This window comes from Sorex fumeus, unplaced genomic scaffold, assembly GCF_029834395.1.
Source record: "Sorex fumeus unplaced genomic scaffold, SorFum_2.1 ptg000047l, whole genome shotgun sequence".
Classification (NCBI taxonomy): domain Eukaryota; kingdom Metazoa; phylum Chordata; class Mammalia; order Eulipotyphla; family Soricidae; genus Sorex; species Sorex fumeus.
In genome coordinates, this window is record NW_026606104.1 from 50,230,829 (window position 1) to 50,247,655 (window position 16,827).

Here is a 16,827-nt window from a genome sequence, read left to right on the forward strand (position 1 = left end):
GAGAAATTAGCAGCTCTTCAGCACCACTGGGTATGACCCAATCTGTCTCCCCACCCACCAAGAAAGAGTTTCTAAAAGCTTAAGCAAGAATAATGTGATCAGACTTGCTTTTAAAAATAACAGTTCAGGGACAGAAGCACAGCAGTAGGGAAAGGAAAGGGAAAGGAAGGGAAGGGAAGGAAAAAGGGAAGGGAAAGGAGGGAGGGGTAGAGAGAAAGAGAAAGAGAAAGAAAATGGTTCTGGTAATACAGAAAATGATTTTTCTGGTAAGTAGGGTGTCAACCCGGGTTCAATTCCATCATCCCATATGGTCCCTAAGTACCACCAGGAGTAATTCCTGAGTGTAGAGCCAGAAGTAAACCCTAAGCATTGTCAGCTGTGGTCCGAAAAACACAAGAAAGGAAGGAAGGGAGGGAGGGAGGGAGGGAGGGAGGGAGAGAGAGAGCGAAGGGTAGGAGGAGTACATGCCAGATTTTCACATATAGATAAATAATACCACAAAGTTAATTAACAATATCAAACATTGACAGTTAATGGGCACATAGGTTACTGTTATCATTCACAACTAATGAAACTCTTTTTACAAACAAACAGAAAGTAAAGCCTGTAGGCCATAGCTAGTCAAGCCAGAAATATGCTTGCAGAAGACCCAGCTCTTCATAAAAGAGCCATTCCACTCTGTGGTGACTCCCATCATTGCCATGTGCCACTGTTATTGGAATTAAAATGTTGCTGCTTTGGCTTGATGTTGGATGTTAAAGCTATCTCTGGTGAAATAGAGAAAATGATTTTTCTGTGTTATGCTCTGTTGGAAAAGTCCTACAGTATAATTGCTGGAGCTGTTAGTTAGATCATTCTTTCTCTCTCTGCCATGGACATGCAGGCAGGGACTCAATGACCTCAGGCCCGAATGATCCCACAAGAGTCATACCCTGTTTGCAACTCCATTGCTGCTGATGTTTTATCCCCAGCAGAAGCGCTGCTAGGAACTAGAAAAGCAGGAACTCAGCTGCACCCCATGCTGGTGGGGCTGGAATTCAGCTGTAGTTTGAAAGCCATGAAACTTGGATGCTGTGATCAGCTCACACAAGGCACAAAGGCCACACAAGTAAGAAGGAAAAAAGCCTCCTGAGGAATGCTCAGTGTAGGAGAGGAGAGGAGAGGAGACTTGCAAGGCTGAAGAGCCTCATGCTGTTGTAGAGAACAGTGATCTCATTCTTCCTATTCAAATGCATAACTTGCATCTCCAAGAGTGCTCATCTGCCACCTGAATGTCTGGGTTGAATCACCTCCTGTATCAGTCACTGTCTGGTACCTGGAGCCAGCGTTCTTCTCCATTACTTAGTATCTATTGCTGTAGCTGGTTAATGTAGCAACTCCTTTTTCTGTTTATAGGGAATTTTCCTTGTAAGGCCTTTGGCTTCTGTTGAGGTTACTCCTGTCCCAGAGTCAAATTGGTATGTCTAAAAAGAACTCAGCACTCATGTTTGGAGATAACTTGGGTCTGAGGTAAATCAGCTGATCAATATGAAAATGGAAACAGGGAACAAAATTAACCACCCTCTCTTAGAAAATAACTAAATTGGGGCTGGAGAGATAGTACAAAAGGTAGGGCACTTGCCTTGTACACAGCTGACCTGATGACACATATGGTCCCCAGAGTCCTGCAGGAGTGATTCCTGTGCGCAGAGCCAGGAGTAAGCCCTGAGCACCGCTAGATGTGGACATTAAAAAAAAGAAAAAAGCCAAAAAAACTAATTAAAAAATTATTTAACAAAAGAAAGAAAACATCTACACTGTGTCTCCTCCTGATCAACATCTTATAATTCTTATAAGCCCTCCACATAATCCAACAGTGGTGTTCATTTATCCATTATTTTATCATTTTAAAACGGTTTTGTTTTGTTTGTTTTTGTTTTGTGGTGCAAGAAACTGAACCTAAAACCAACTATGAGGTATATACTTTATTGCCAAGCCACATTCCTTGTCCTAAGACAGCTTTTAAAATTATTTTCTAGAGTACACTTCTCTTTTTAAAACAAATTTTAATTTTAAATGAATTAAACTTTATATTATTATATTGAATCATCATTGAATTATATATGCATAGGCTTACATATGTATATACCTATATACAATATGTAAGATATATCTCTTGATGGATATGTCACAAATGGTTTCCTATAGCACATTCTAATAAACAACATTTTGTCGGCATTAAGGTATGTATTTAAATAAGGAGGACTTGCGGGATATAGCCTTGGAGACCCTCAAGCACCACAGGAGTGGCTCTGGTGGTCCCCAGCACCAGTGGCCCAAATGCCACCACATTCTTGGGCCTTAAAATTAGACCATCCAGCACAGCTAGCCAAAAATTGCAGGGAAAAGGGCTCTGAGCACTACTTGGGAGTCTCACCCCACCACAAATGTGTATCATGTAAATTCCACAATTTTATGGATTTTCCATTTTTACCTTTGTTACTGATTCCTAATCTTATCCCATTGTGATCAAAGATAACTATTTTTTTAAAGATACCTATTTTTTACTATTGAGCCTTAATTTTTCATTGTCTTATCCAAAAAAATGCCTGTATGTGTACTTGAGAATAAGAGTATGCCATAGTTGTTGTGTAGATTATTCTGTATGTCTGTTGGATCCATCTAGTTTATTGTGTTGCTTGTTTTTGTTTGTTGTGGTTTTCCTTATGCATCGTTTTTCTAGTTGTCTTATCCTTTACTGAAAATGGGCTATTGATCTCCAACTATTACTGTGGAACTGTTTTATTTCTCCCTTCAATTCTGTCTGCTATTGCTTTATATTTTTATTTGTACAAATTACAAAATAATACCTTCTCACTAATCCTAATATCTCCTCATGTATTTAACATTTCATGAAAATGCAACATTATTCTTCATCTATAAACTTTTAAATTTAAAATCTCTTTTGTCTGTATAAATATAGTCACATCTAAACTATTTTGGTTATTATTTGTATGGAATATCTATTTCACTTTATTATTATTTTTTCACTTTAAACTTGTTTTTGTTTTTGAACCTCGAGTGAGTCACTTATTAGTCACTTATTAGCATATAGTTCAGCCAAAGGTTTTTGTTCTTTTGATTTTACTTTTGTTTGGGGGCTACTCCTATCTCTGTGCTCAGAGGTAATTTCTGCAGTGCTCAGGAGATCATATGGGGTACCAGAGTCAAACCCAGCTCTACTCACAGTCCTGTCTCTCCTGCCCCAGGGTCAAGGGTTTATATTCATTCTACCTAATTCTGGCTTTTGACTGAATAGTTTAATGTTTTTATATTTTAAGTCATTGCTGCTAAAGAGAGATTTACTTCTGCTATTGTGCTATTTTTTCTATCTAATTTCTAGCTTTTTGTCTCTCAGTTTCTATATTCTTCTATATTTAGTTGATTTGGGGTGAAATATTTAGGTGACCATTTGCATATCCCTTTGTGTATATTCAAGAGCTATTTTTTTTGTGGTTACCATGGGGATTATGTTTAAAATCTCAAGTTTTAACACTGTAATTTGTATTTTTACCAGTTTAACTTCAACAACAAAACTCTGTCCTTTGAATCTCTGATCCCACCCTTTTTGTTTGTTTATGCCACAAATTATATCTTTATATAGAGTGTACCTCAAAACATAAACTGATAATTTTTTAGTTTCCTAAACTGTATAAAAACTAAAATTTGGAATTTAAAATCAATATAGCTTCCACACTAATGATTAATTTTTCTTTATATGCATTAGTCTCTTAAATCATGGAGAAAACAAACAAAAATTCAATCACAAATTATTGTTAAAATAACAACTTTTCTGGGGCCAGAGAAATAGTACAGCAGGTAAGGCCATCAGAAGTGATCACCTGAGCCCATTAGGAGTGATCCCTGAGCACAGAGCCAGGAGTAAGCTCTGAATACCACTAGGTGAGGCTCCCAAAACAAAATATACAATAAATAGATAAAATACCAGTTTTCTAATGGTCATTTATTGTTTTATTTGATTTGCTTTGGTTTAATTGAAAATGTTTTCTCTCCCTCAGTTTTACCAATATATGATCTTTGGTTGACTCAGTTTTTTGTTTGCTTGCTGGTTTTAGTGTTTTGGATATATTAGATTAATTGTCCATAAACTCGGCACCCAGAGATTGACTCGTGCTCCGGTGCTCCAGCTGCCTGCTGAGAGGGGCGTGGCTCGGGCTGAACTGGGGCTAGAGGCTTCGTGCGGAGGCCGTGCTCCTCCTGGATGTGAGAGGATGTTCCTGCACGTGCCAAAAGCCGTGCTGCTCGAGATGCAGAGACCACCGGCACATTCGAGAACTGGATGAATCAGTTGAGCCTATCAGATGCTCAGAACCTTCCATTTATAGTTCAGCTAATAAATAAACTAGTGATTCTTTTTCTAAATGGGAAGAAGGGATGTGCCTGATCGAATGAGAATCTTGGAGCCATAGCACAGCTGGTAGGGTGTTTGCCTTACACGGGGCCGACTGGGGTTCAGTTCCTCAGTCCCTCTTGGGAGAGCCCGGCAAGCTACCGAGAATATCCTGCCCACATGGCAGAGCCTGGCAGGCTCCCCTGGTGTATTTGATATGCCAAACACAGTAACAAGTCTTACACTGGAGACATTACTGGTACCCAGTCGAGCGAATCGATGAACAACAGTAAGACAGTGCAGTCCATAAAAATGAAGGTTTCTTGCCAGGCTCTTAAGCCTGTTTCTGTGATCTGAAAGTCTATCTTTATTCCAGAGAGTGGTTATTACAGCATCATAGTATAATTTGAAGTTGAGAAATGCAAAACCATTTTGGTTTTGTTCAAAGTTGCTTTGGATCTTCATGGAGATTTATGATTCCATACAAATTTTGGTAAAAATTTTTCTAAGACTTTTAATAATGTCATTGGAATTTCAATGGGAATTACATCTGTATAATGTGTTGGGTAGGAGGGTTATTTTGATATGTTAATTCTTTCTATACACAAACATGAAATCCTCTTTCATTTCCTGATGTCTCCTATTTCTTTCAATAGTGTGTATAGTATTCAATGTATAAACTTTTCTAATTCTTCTTGGATGTTTGGGCCAAAGAGATAGTACAGTGGGTAGGATATTTTCCACACACTTGGTCAACCCAAGTTCGACCTTGGCACCCCATTTGGTCCAAGTTCCAATAGAAGCAATCCCTGGGTGTGGCCCAAATACCAAAAACAAAAAAGTTTATTCCTGGATATTTGATGGTTTGGGACATTATTTTGATACATTGTTGCATTTGATCTACTAAGATTTTGTTGAGGATTTTTGCATCAGGAATATCAGCCTGTAATTTTTGCATCAGGAATATCAGCCTGTAATTTTTTTTAAAATGATATCTCTAATTGATTTTGGTATTAGTGTTAGTTCATAGAAAGCTGTTACAAATGATTTTTATCTCCAGAATAATTTGGAAAAGTCTGAAGCATATGGGCAATTAGTCTTCTTTGAAGTCTTGGTAGAACTCACTAGTTGGTAAAATCCATCTGGGCATTTGTTCTTGAGGACATTTTAAATTACTCTTTCAATATTCTTACTTATGATTGGTATTTTCAGATTTTTTTCTTTCTCCTGACAATTTTAAGAACCTATATCATTCTAAGAATTAACCTATTTCTTTTAGATTCTTTATCTTACTGACTTGGTAGCCTCTTGTGATCTTTTTTATTTCTCAGGTGTCTGTTGTAAATTCTCCCCTTCATCTTTGATTCAGTAATTTAGGTTTTCTCTCTTTTGTTTTTCACAAGTCTAGCAAAGGGTTTGTCAATCTTATCTTTTTTTGGGAACAAATAACTCCTGGTTTTATTGATCCTTCTGAATTGTTTTCTTGATTTCTATGCCACTGATTTCTACTCTATTTTTTCAAATTATTATTTCCTTTCTTCTATTAACTTTGAAATCCATTTGTTGTTCTTTTTTTCTAGTTTTTCAAGCTGTGAAGATGAGGCATTGATTTGAGCCTTTTCTTTTTCTCCTGATGTAAGCCTATTGCTATGAACTTCCCCGTAGTGCTGATTTTACTGTGTCCCATGGTTTAGATAGTTTGTGTCTACATTCTAATTTGAGGTATCTTTTTTTTCTCCTTTGATTTTCTTTTTGATCCAATAGCTAATAATAAGTTGTTCCATTTCCAAATGTTAGAGCTTTTCCCAACATTGTTTTTATGATTCATTTCTACCTTCATGACACTATGGTTTGAAAAGATCCTTGATATAACTTCTATTTTTATGACTTTATGAACACATGCGTCCCAACATGTGATTTGTCTTGGAGAATATTCCATGTGCACTGGAGAAGATTGTGTATTTCACTTCTGGGGATGAAGAGTTCTGTATATGTCTACTAAACACATTTCTTCCAGTTCCTCAATTAGAGCTCTTGTTTCTTTATTATGTTCTTTCTGGTTGATCTGTTCAACAATGAAAAAAGTCTTCCACAGCTATTGTGTTACTGTCATTGTGCCTCTTCCAGGCTATTAGCAATTGCTTTATAAATTTTGTTGCCCCTTCATTTGATGCATACATGTTGATAAGAATTAAATCCTCCTGTTCTATTGATTCCTTAACTAGTAAATAACATCTGTCCCTATTGCTTATTATTTTCTTTAGCTTGCATGCTATTTGGTCTGACAAGTATAGCTGTCCATGCTTTCTTCAGTCTATCATTAGCCTACGTGAGCGCATGGTGAAAGATCAATAAGTCTCTTTGTGTTAACTTTATTTAAACACGGTGGTTTTCAAAGTTGTTCATAGTACAGTTGTTTTAAGTATTCAATGTTCCAACACTAATCCCACCACCACAGTGACCTTCCCTCTACCATTTTTCCCAGTTTCCCATCCAATGACCACCACCCCCCCCCCCCGCCAAGCCTGCTCCCTTAGCAAGCACAAAATAATTTATTTTATATTGCTGTTACAATAAAATGGTAAGTGGAATTATCAAAAAATAGTTCAGGGGCTGGAGTGATAGCACAGCGGGTAGGGTGTTTGCCTTGCACACAGCCGACCTGGGTTGGATTCCCAGCACCCCATATGGTCCCCCGAGCACCGCCAGTAGTAATTCCTGAGTGCATGAGCCAGGAATAACCCCTGTGCATCGCTGGGTGTGACCCAAAAAGCAAAAAAAAAAAAATAGTTCAGCAAAATAAAATTTGTAAAAATTGTTATATCTTGGGGGGCTGGAGCAATAGCACAGTGGGTAAGGCATTTGCCTTGCACACGGCCAATCCAGGTTTAATACTCAGCATCCCATATGGTCCCCTGAGCACCACCAGGAGTAATTCCTGAGTGCAGAGCCAAGAGTAACCCCTGTGCATTGCCAGGTGTGACCCAAAAAGGAAAAAAAAAATGTTATATTTTACAATGGTGCTATTAGAATCACTGAGGACTTACTGAGCTGTTTGATGCTATTGGAGCCTTCTATACTGTTTTTGCTTATTGAGCTTAGTGGGTTTCTATGCTACTTTCCCCTATAACTTATTGTGCTCCTACTGGACTGTGAGTATTGTGGAATTTGGAGTGTCACACGGTCACATGTTTCAGGAGCTTCAGGATCTGTGGAATATGAATGATTCTTGGGCTGCCCCACTCCCAAGAATGCCCCAGAGTTTTTAGCCTGAAGACCGGTCTGCCTGTGAATTTTGTCAGCTTGGTTTGGCATCCTCCCAAGATTAGTTGTGAGGCTATCAAGTTGACTTTTTACATGAAGTTTACATGGTGGGGTCTATGGGATGTGGGCTTGACTTCTGAGGCTTCCAGCAGTTTGGGAATGGTGGAAGGAGGCTGCCTGCCCACCCCCACTTCAAGAAGGCCCCAGAGTTTTCATACTAAAGACCAGTGTACCTATAAGTTTTATCAGCTTGGTTTAGTGTCTCTCCCAAAATTAGCTGTGAAGCATGTTTAACATGGCAGAAGCTGTGGGATGTCAAATGTGTCTTTTATAGGGAGCAGAAAGTTATATTTTGTTTCCTGATCTATTCAGCAAGTCTGACTTTTTGATAGGAGAGTTCAGTCCATTTATATTTATAAAAATTATTTTTATAAAGGAATGTATAGACATTTTTCTATGAGGATTTTAGTTCTTTTTGCCATTTTCCTTTTTTTTTTTTTATAAGAGACCATTTCACATTTCTTGCAAAGTTGGTTTGGGTGAAACAAATATCTTCAACTATTGCTTCTCTGAGAATGTTTTTTATCACTCCCTCACATCTGAGTAACACTGCAGCTTATAAAATTCTTTCAGGGAGGGGGGGGAGTTTGGGCCAACACTCAGCACTTATTCCTGGCTCTGTGCTCTGGTCACTCCTGGCAGTGCTCGGGGGACCATATCCTATGCCAGGGTGAACTGGGGCCAGCCTCAGCAAGGCAAGTCCCTTAACTTCTGTACTATCTTCCTGGCCCCAAGGGTGAAGATTCTTGGTTGCAGATTATTTGCATTAGATTATTTGCATATAGCATTACATTTTCCTCTTGCTTTTATTTTTCTTTTGAGAAATATGATGTGTTATGTTGTTTTCCTTATTATTTGAAGCTTTGCTCTCCCTTGTAGCTTTAAGGAGCCTATATATCCTTTGGCTCTTGACATTTTGTTTACGATGTGTCTTGATGTTGTTCTGTTCGCTACTTCTCTTTGAGCCTCAAGAATTCGTACATGGGGCTGGAGCAATAGCACAGCAGGTAGGGCGTTTGCCTTGCATGCAGCCAACCAGGGTTCGATTCTCAGCATCCCACATGGTCCCCTGAGCATCGCCAGGGGTAATTCCTGAGCGCAGAGCCAGGAGGAACCCCTGTGCATTGCCGGGTGTGACCCAAAAAGAAAAAAAAAAAGAATTAGTACACAAGTTCTTCTTATGCTGAGGAATTTCTCAGCTATTACCTCTTCCACTGGATGTTTTTCCTCTTCCCCTCTCCTTCAGGAATTCCTATGATTTTGAGGTTGTTAACTTTCATTATTTTCCATTAAATATTTTTAAATTGTCTTCATTATTTTTAATCTGCTGTCTATTGCCTTTTCCTTATCGATAATTTTGTGAATCTTATGCTTAAGGTTACTAACAAAAGTTTTGGTTTCTTTCATTGTGGGGATGAGTCCTACTACTATATACTTTAGTTTTCTAATTCTGTTTTAATTAATTTTCAATTTTATTCCATAAATTTTTCTTCTAATTTCTTAAACCCCTCTTCCATTGTTTTCCTCAGTTCATTGAACATTAAGTGCTATGATTACTCTGTCATCATCTTCAGGCAGCACTTAAAGTTCTGGTGTACTTGAATACTTTCCTGACTTCTGTCCCCATCTATTGATAAAAACTGAATTCCTTCTATTTTTTTTTTTCATTTTTCCTGGTGCTTTGTGGGAACAAAAGGAATAGCACTCAGTTCCAGTTCTGAGCAGTGACCCAGTGCTCTCATTCTCAATATCAGATTAGTGCTTATGAATCTACTGATTTCTGGCAGCCACTAAAGCCTTGTAAGAACTTCTTAAATGATTGCAGGGGAGAGAGTGATAGTACAGCAGATAGGGCATTTGCTTTGCACAACACGTCAGACCCAGGTTTCATCCCCAGCATCCCATATGGTCCCACTAGGAGTGATCCCTGAGTGAAGAGTGAGGAGTAAACCCTGACTACTGCAGATCATGGCCCAAAGACAACAAACAAAGAAACCAACCCAAAAACCACCCAAATTTCTTAAATGCTTGTAAGATCAAGCTGTAGTCTGTGACTCTGATTATGTGCACCTGAGTGGCAATGGAACTGTGGCACTTGAGCCCTGTGAGCCCTGTAGCTGCCTTAGCCCTAAAGACTAGCTGGCCTGCATTCCAGTCCATAGTTCACTGGTGCTAGTGTCTGGCAGTGGATGTGACATCACAATACAATTTAATGAGGCAGTGACTGAGGATTATAGTCACATGTGCCAATCATGTCTGTTCAACAAGCTGATCTTCACGACCACTGGGGGATTTTAGCATTTGTCAACACCAGTTTCAGGATGTTGGCTGATGATGGGGCTCACCCTGGGGTGTCTGTCACCTGTTAGGCTTCCTGGATGACAGCTCCCAGTTGCTTTTTCAGGAATGGCTTCTCCAAACTGTGGCCTGGGGACAACTGGGACCCATCTGTGCTGTATACTGACAACTCCTAGTCTCTTTCTGACAATGGTGAATATAGGCATGATCCTTTCATTCAGTGTTCTTCAACTTAGGTCCCAGGTGAAGTCTGGTGCACCCATTTTGGGAGAGCTTCCTTTGGTTCTGAACTTGCTGCCATGACAAACCTGTGGGTTGATTTGCCCAATAGCTGTTTTTTTTTTATTTGTTTGTTTGTTCATTGGGCACACCCAGTGGTGCTCAAGGCTTACTTCTGCTTTTGCACTCAGGGATCATCCCTAACAGGGTTGGAGGGACCATATGGGGTGAGGGAGATTGAACCAGGGTAGACCAGCACAAGGCAAGCACTCGGCCCAACAAGTCCATCCACTGGAACCTGACAGGGCAGAACTGAGGTTAGGTGTTTGGTGGGTTTGGCTAAACTGTGAGCCCGGAGCTCTGGCTGTGAAGCTGAGGCTAAGACCATCCTGGGCAGAGGTGAAGGTGTGGTCCTTTCTCCCATCATGCTCCCCTCCATAATGGCTGCTCCCAGGACATACCACCCTTTGTTGGGCTCAAGAAGTTCTGAGACACTGCAGTTTGTGAGATCCAATACAGAAATGAATTCTGTGGAATGCCTACTCATTTGAGATGAATTTGTCTGGTGGGGGATTCAACTCAGGGAAGTGGTAGCTCCCTGGTCAAGTTGAGAGACAGGAGTAACAGCCCACCAAGTGCTGCGAAGATGCAAGTCTATCTTCTTAGCCATCTTGGTATAATCTTACATCCGGTATGCCTTTCTTTCACTCTGTTTCTCTCATCCCTCCACCCAAGGGACATGCTTCTCACTCTGAATTCTCATAACTCTTTCTTCTGTATAGTTGAATGTCCCCTAAAGGATGGTCATTTTCTCCAGTGAATTCACTAAGTGAGATGTCTCCTGTTCTTTTCAGCTTTTATACATTCTTTGTGATGATGCCACAGAAGTGCTCACAAAAATATTCCTTTTCAGGGGCTGGAGCAATAGTATAGCAGGTAAGGTTCCTTGCTTACATGCAGCAAACCTGGGTTCAATATCCAGCATCACTTATGGTCCCCTGAGCACTGGCAGAACTGATTCCTAAGTACAGCACCAAGACTAACCCCTAAGCGTTGCCAGATGTTACCCAAAAATTAAAAAACAAAATATTCCTTTTCAGCCATCCTGACTCTGCCCTCCTGCCGCATGTAAAGTTTCCACTTTATTTAATTGTATTTTTCATCAAAAAAATTCTTTTTTGTCTTATTTTCATGTTTTCCATCTCTTTATGTGTATGTATATATGTATGTACATATATGTATATACGTTTATTTCCAATTTTTACAAACCATTGTTAAATTCTCACCCTTTCTTTAGTTCACCTTTGCGCAGTGACTATATCCTAGCCAATGAGTTTAATCCCAGGCATGATTATTGCTAATTGAAAACTTTTACCTAGCTTTCTTCAGTTCTTAGGACCTCTAAAAGTTTTAAAAGTCTTTGTAAACAAAATAGGAGACTAACACCCAAGAATAGCCAAGATAAGTACCAGGAGGTTTATTCCATGGCTTAGAGGCCAGCTGGGCACTCTAGGGGAAAGGGTAGCTCAGATAGAGAAGGGAGCACCAAATAAAAGGTGTTGGGAGGATTCTCTCAGGATGGGAGATGCATGCTGAAAGTAGACTATAGACCGAACATGATTGCCACTCAATGCCTCTTTTGCAAACCACAGCACTCAAAAGGAGAGAGAGAACAAAAGGGAATGCCCTGCCACAGAGGCAGGGTAGGATGGGGGGGATGGGATACTGGGATACTGGGATCAGTGGTGATGGAGAATGGGCACTGGTGGAGGGATGGGTACTCGACACTGCATAACTGAAACTCAAGCACAAAAATTTGTAAGTCTACAATTGTACCTCATGTTGCTTCACTAATAAAAATTTTTTAAAAATAAAAAAATAAAAGTCTTTGTCTAGTAGATCCACTATTATGTCATTTTCAAGGACATTTCTGTAAATTTCTGTTCTTCCTTGGAATGTGCCTCCTATTTCTTTGCATACCATATGAGACCTGAAATGTAAATATTCTTCAAATAAATGAGGGCCTTGGTTCAATTCTCAGTACCTCTTACCCTCCAGAAAGAAAAGAAAGATGCTATATATCTTGGGATTATTTTTGCAGCTACATGGATCAAAACCAGGGCTTCACACATACAAGACATGTTCTCTGCCACTGAGCCATGTTCCCACACTTATCTCCTGATATTTTTTTGGAAGGACACTGGAAATTGGACATCTAATAATTCAGTAAATCTCAATTCTCTACCTTCCCAAGGACTTTTTTGTTGGGAGTGTGCATGAGGTTATTGCTAGAAGCTGTCTCTAAGCCAAGGACCAGCCTGGCAAGTGAACTTAAAAGGCTCATATTATTTTTTTTCTAAGCTTTTCCCTCAATATGTGTAGTTAATTTCTAATTTCTCCCATATACGTAGTCCATATATTTGTTTCCTTTTAAATATCCTACTCTTTAATGTTTTGGTTTCTTAAAGAAAACATGAAAATGGGGCAGAAAAGTGTTCTCAGCCCCCTTGAAGTCATTTCATCCAGAGGATGGCTTTTAACAATAGGGTTGAAAGTACAGGTGCCAGTCTTTGCACCTCTGTGATCAGAAGCAGCAATCAGTGATTAGAGCACAGATCCTTTATAATTGGAAAAAATGATCATTTTTGCCCACCCTATCTCCCACACTCTATGTGCAAGCTGTTCTAGAAACACATGTGCAGCTGCCTGCCACGTAGATGAGGGTGGGGGATGGAGCACTGTTATTGTGCTAAGAGCCGAAATTAGCCATGATATACAGTCCAAATTTTCCTTGAAAAGTGCAATCCTTCAACAGATTCCAGGTTCCAAAATAGTTATGTTGGACATATTTTGTCAGTGTAATTGTTATCTAGTTGGGGAGAGAGAGATTTCTGGTGCTTTCCTTCTCTGACACTTTTCACAATCCTTGCAAATAATAAAATTATATATATATATATATATATATACATACACTGTAAACTACCAGAATAAGATATGTAAAAATAATTGTCAACTGAGATCAAAGAAATAGGATAGTGGGCAGAGTGCATACTTTGAATGCAGCTGATCCACGTTCAACCCCTGGCATCCTATATGGTCCTCCAAGCCCTGCCAGTAGTGATCCCTGGGTACTGAGCCAGGATTAAACCCTGAGCATTGTTGCATGTGGGCCTCCACTAAACAAAACAAAACAAAAATTATCAGCAATGTGTAATCAAGATAGTTGTAAAGGGAGACTATCCTCCTGTAATCACAGCAAGTCAAAACTCGGATTAATCTATACAAAAATTGACCCAAAATCCAGGTGAACACAGCTTCTACAGCAAAAGGATAAAGAACAATATCCAGATGAATTGGAGATAAATATGCCCCTGCCCTTCTCCTTGCCAAGTTGCCACCCACAAATGCCTCCTTTGGCTCCTGAATGGCCAGTGATCCCAGAGGCACACAAACCAATCTTGGATATCACCTGCTTTTGGCAGAAATGCATCTGGACTGTCCATTAAACTATGATGCCATGCCACCCCAGGAGGGGAAGGGTGTTTGTCTCTCCACCTTTTCCCCCTGGCAGCAGTGGCATGGTGACCACCATCTTTCAGAGCCTACGGGACAGCCAGATATGAGACTACAGTGACGAAGCACTCAGGGCCTCATGGGATGGGGGTGGAACCAGCCCTACTATCCGCCCTGAAAAGGCCCCCAGTTGCCACCCACGAATGCCTCCTCTTGCTCCTGAACAACCATGATCCCAGAGGCACACAAACCAGCCTCAGAACCCAGCGGCTTTTGGTAGTAATCCCTATAGACTTATTACTAAAATATCAGAAATCCAAAATTGCATGACCGCGATAGCGGCCACGCTACATCATATGCTCTTCATAATCAGCAATAGAAAACAAATTATCTAATGATGTCTTTTTGGCAGGTCTGATTGTTGGGGAAATTTCCAAATAATAATGGTGGGTCTTTTGTCGTATTATATTGAATGTGATCAACGTAGAGAGAGAGTAAAGTGGAAATCTGCCACACAGGCAGAGGGAGGGGTGGGAGGGGGGCATACGGGGGTTCTTGGTGGTGGAAAATGTGCACTGGTGAAGGGATGGGTGTTTGATCATTGTATGACTGACCGAGACTTAAACTGAAAGGCTTTGTGATTGCTCTCATGGTGATTCAATAAATAAAAAAAAATTTAAAAAGTATGCCCCTGCCAAGAAACAACCTCACTGTAAAGCAACAAGCTAGTGCTGGGAAGAGATTTCTTTCCAAGGTATGGTACTTGACCTTAAGGAGCAGAATGTTGTGCTAAACAACCAGCTCTGGGGCGGGAGAAACAGCACAGCAGGTAGGGGTTTGTCTTGCACGCGGCCAACCCGGGTTCAATTCCCAGCATCCTATATGGTTCCCTGAGCACCGCCGGGGTGATTCCTGAGTGCAGAGCCAGGAGTAACCCCTGTGCATCGCCAGGTGTGACCCAAAAAGCAAAAAAAATAAATAAAATAAAATAAATAAACAACCAGCTCTCCAATCCTGTGATCCTATAGTCACACTGGAATGAGTATTACAAAATTTCAGGGTATGAGCAGGGTTCAGAGACACTGGCAAGAGCCATCTTGGCAACCTTGTGGAGAGCAATGCTGGTGGCCATGACTTTGGGTCTCACTCACACAGTCACAGACCCTGAAGGCAAGAGCTCCAACCACCCCTAGCCAATTGCTGAGTGGATGAGGACAGAATAAGCACTATTAGCAATGTTTACTATCAGTAGGCAAACCACACAGCCCCCGATGATGTACACTGTACTGCTAGCAAGCAAGTCACACCCTGAGTGTCTTACTGCCAGAAAGCACCCCCCCACCCGCTGTCAACTTCCCCAAACATAAGCTGTTAGCAAGGGGCCCCACTGCTTTTCATGGCCCCTTGTCAGCCACAGACAACCAGAGTCTATCCCCCATCAGCCTCAGAATTAACATCTATCACCAGCTGGATTAGAGACTCGGACTCCTCTTACACCTGCCCCAGCATGGATTTGTCTCCCAAATCTGCATGACTGCTCCAGGGTAGGCACTTAAATGCCTGGTTGCCATCTCGGCCCACTAGAACTTGGTGCCCAGATGCCATTCAGGCTCTCTTGGCCTTGACACTTACAGCTACTACCAGACAATTGAACTGCAAATTCCCTAATCACCACTTTGGCCAGGATGGTGTCACAGCTGCTACAGGGCTCTCAGAACTGTGTACCCACAATGGATGCCCAGGTCAACTTGATCTTGATACCACAGCTGCTGCTGGGCATGTGACCAAAAAACCTCTGGTCTCTAATTTTTCACAACAGCCCCATTCAACTGCCAGTGTCTTTTTGGTTCCTTTATCCACCAAGATGGCTGGTTCCTTTCTCCACCAGAAAGCTCTTTGGTTGGTTCATGTTCAGTACTTAGTTCATGCACAGAATGAGCAAATATTCCTAGGGAATATTGAACAGCCATCAGCTCAATTCAGAAAGGTTGTCTGAATCCCAAGTCTTCTACACATTTTTGCTTCCACAGCATCCAGTGTGTTTAAAACATGACTTTTGGGGGTCAGAGATATCACAGCAGATAGGGCACTTGCCTTGCATGCAGCCAACTGGGGTTCTATACCCGGTACCACTTATGGTACCCCTAGACCTACCAGAAGTGATCCCTAAATTCAGAACCAGGAGTAAACCCTGATCACTGCTGGTGAGTTCCCCCCAAATTTAAATATAGTTTTAAACTGTGTTTCTTCCCCAGTTATTGCAACAAGAGTGCAGTGTAGGATGTTACAAATCAGAATCCAAAAGTATAAGTTTGTATTGACTTCTGACAGACATATAGAACATTACTGCAACTATCACAGTCCTCCCGTCATTCATCGATTTTCTCGAGCGGGCCCAGTAACGTCTCCATCGTGAGACTTGTTACTGTGTTTGGCATATCGAATACATCACGGGTAGCTTGCCAGGCTTTGCCGTGCGGGCGAGATCCTCTCGGTAGCTTGCCGGGCTCTCCAAGAGGGGCGGAGGAATTGAACTCGGGTCGTCCATGTTGACTGCGTGCAAGGCAAAGGCCCTACCCGCTGTGCTATCGCTCCAGCCCAAGTACGAGTTATTTGAATAAAAATTTAGTTTTTAATTCTTAGCATTTCGTTTGTTTGGGGTCATACCAAATAGTGCTCAGGGCTTACTCTTTGCTCTGCACTCAGAAATCACTCCTAGTGGTACTCAGGGGACTATATGATGTATCAGGGATTGAAAGTGTGTTGGCTGCACACAGGCAAGTTCCCTACCCATTGTACTATTGCTCTAGCTTCACAGTACTGATTATCTTTTTGGAGGGGCCATACTGACAGTGCTCAGGTCTTATTCCTGGCCTTACACAGGGATCATTCCTGGTGGGGATCAGAGAACTATACAGGATGCTTGAGGTCAAACCCAGGACTGTCACATGTAAGGCAAACACTCAACCTCTGTACTATCACTCCAGTCTCCACACAGCATTGATTTAAAAGACACAAAGTAAAGTACAGTGGCAGGGTATGAGGCAAGGTTTTTCCAAAAAGTTCATGGGCTAGGGGTATGG

General features: G+C 41.0%; 1 pseudogene; it reads left to right on the forward strand.

The window, feature by feature from the left end:
- Positions 1-11,531: 11,531 nt before the first annotated feature.
- Positions 11,532-11,660, forward strand: LOC130032275 (uncharacterized; annotated as a pseudogene).
- Positions 11,661-16,827: the final 5,167 nt, after the last annotated feature.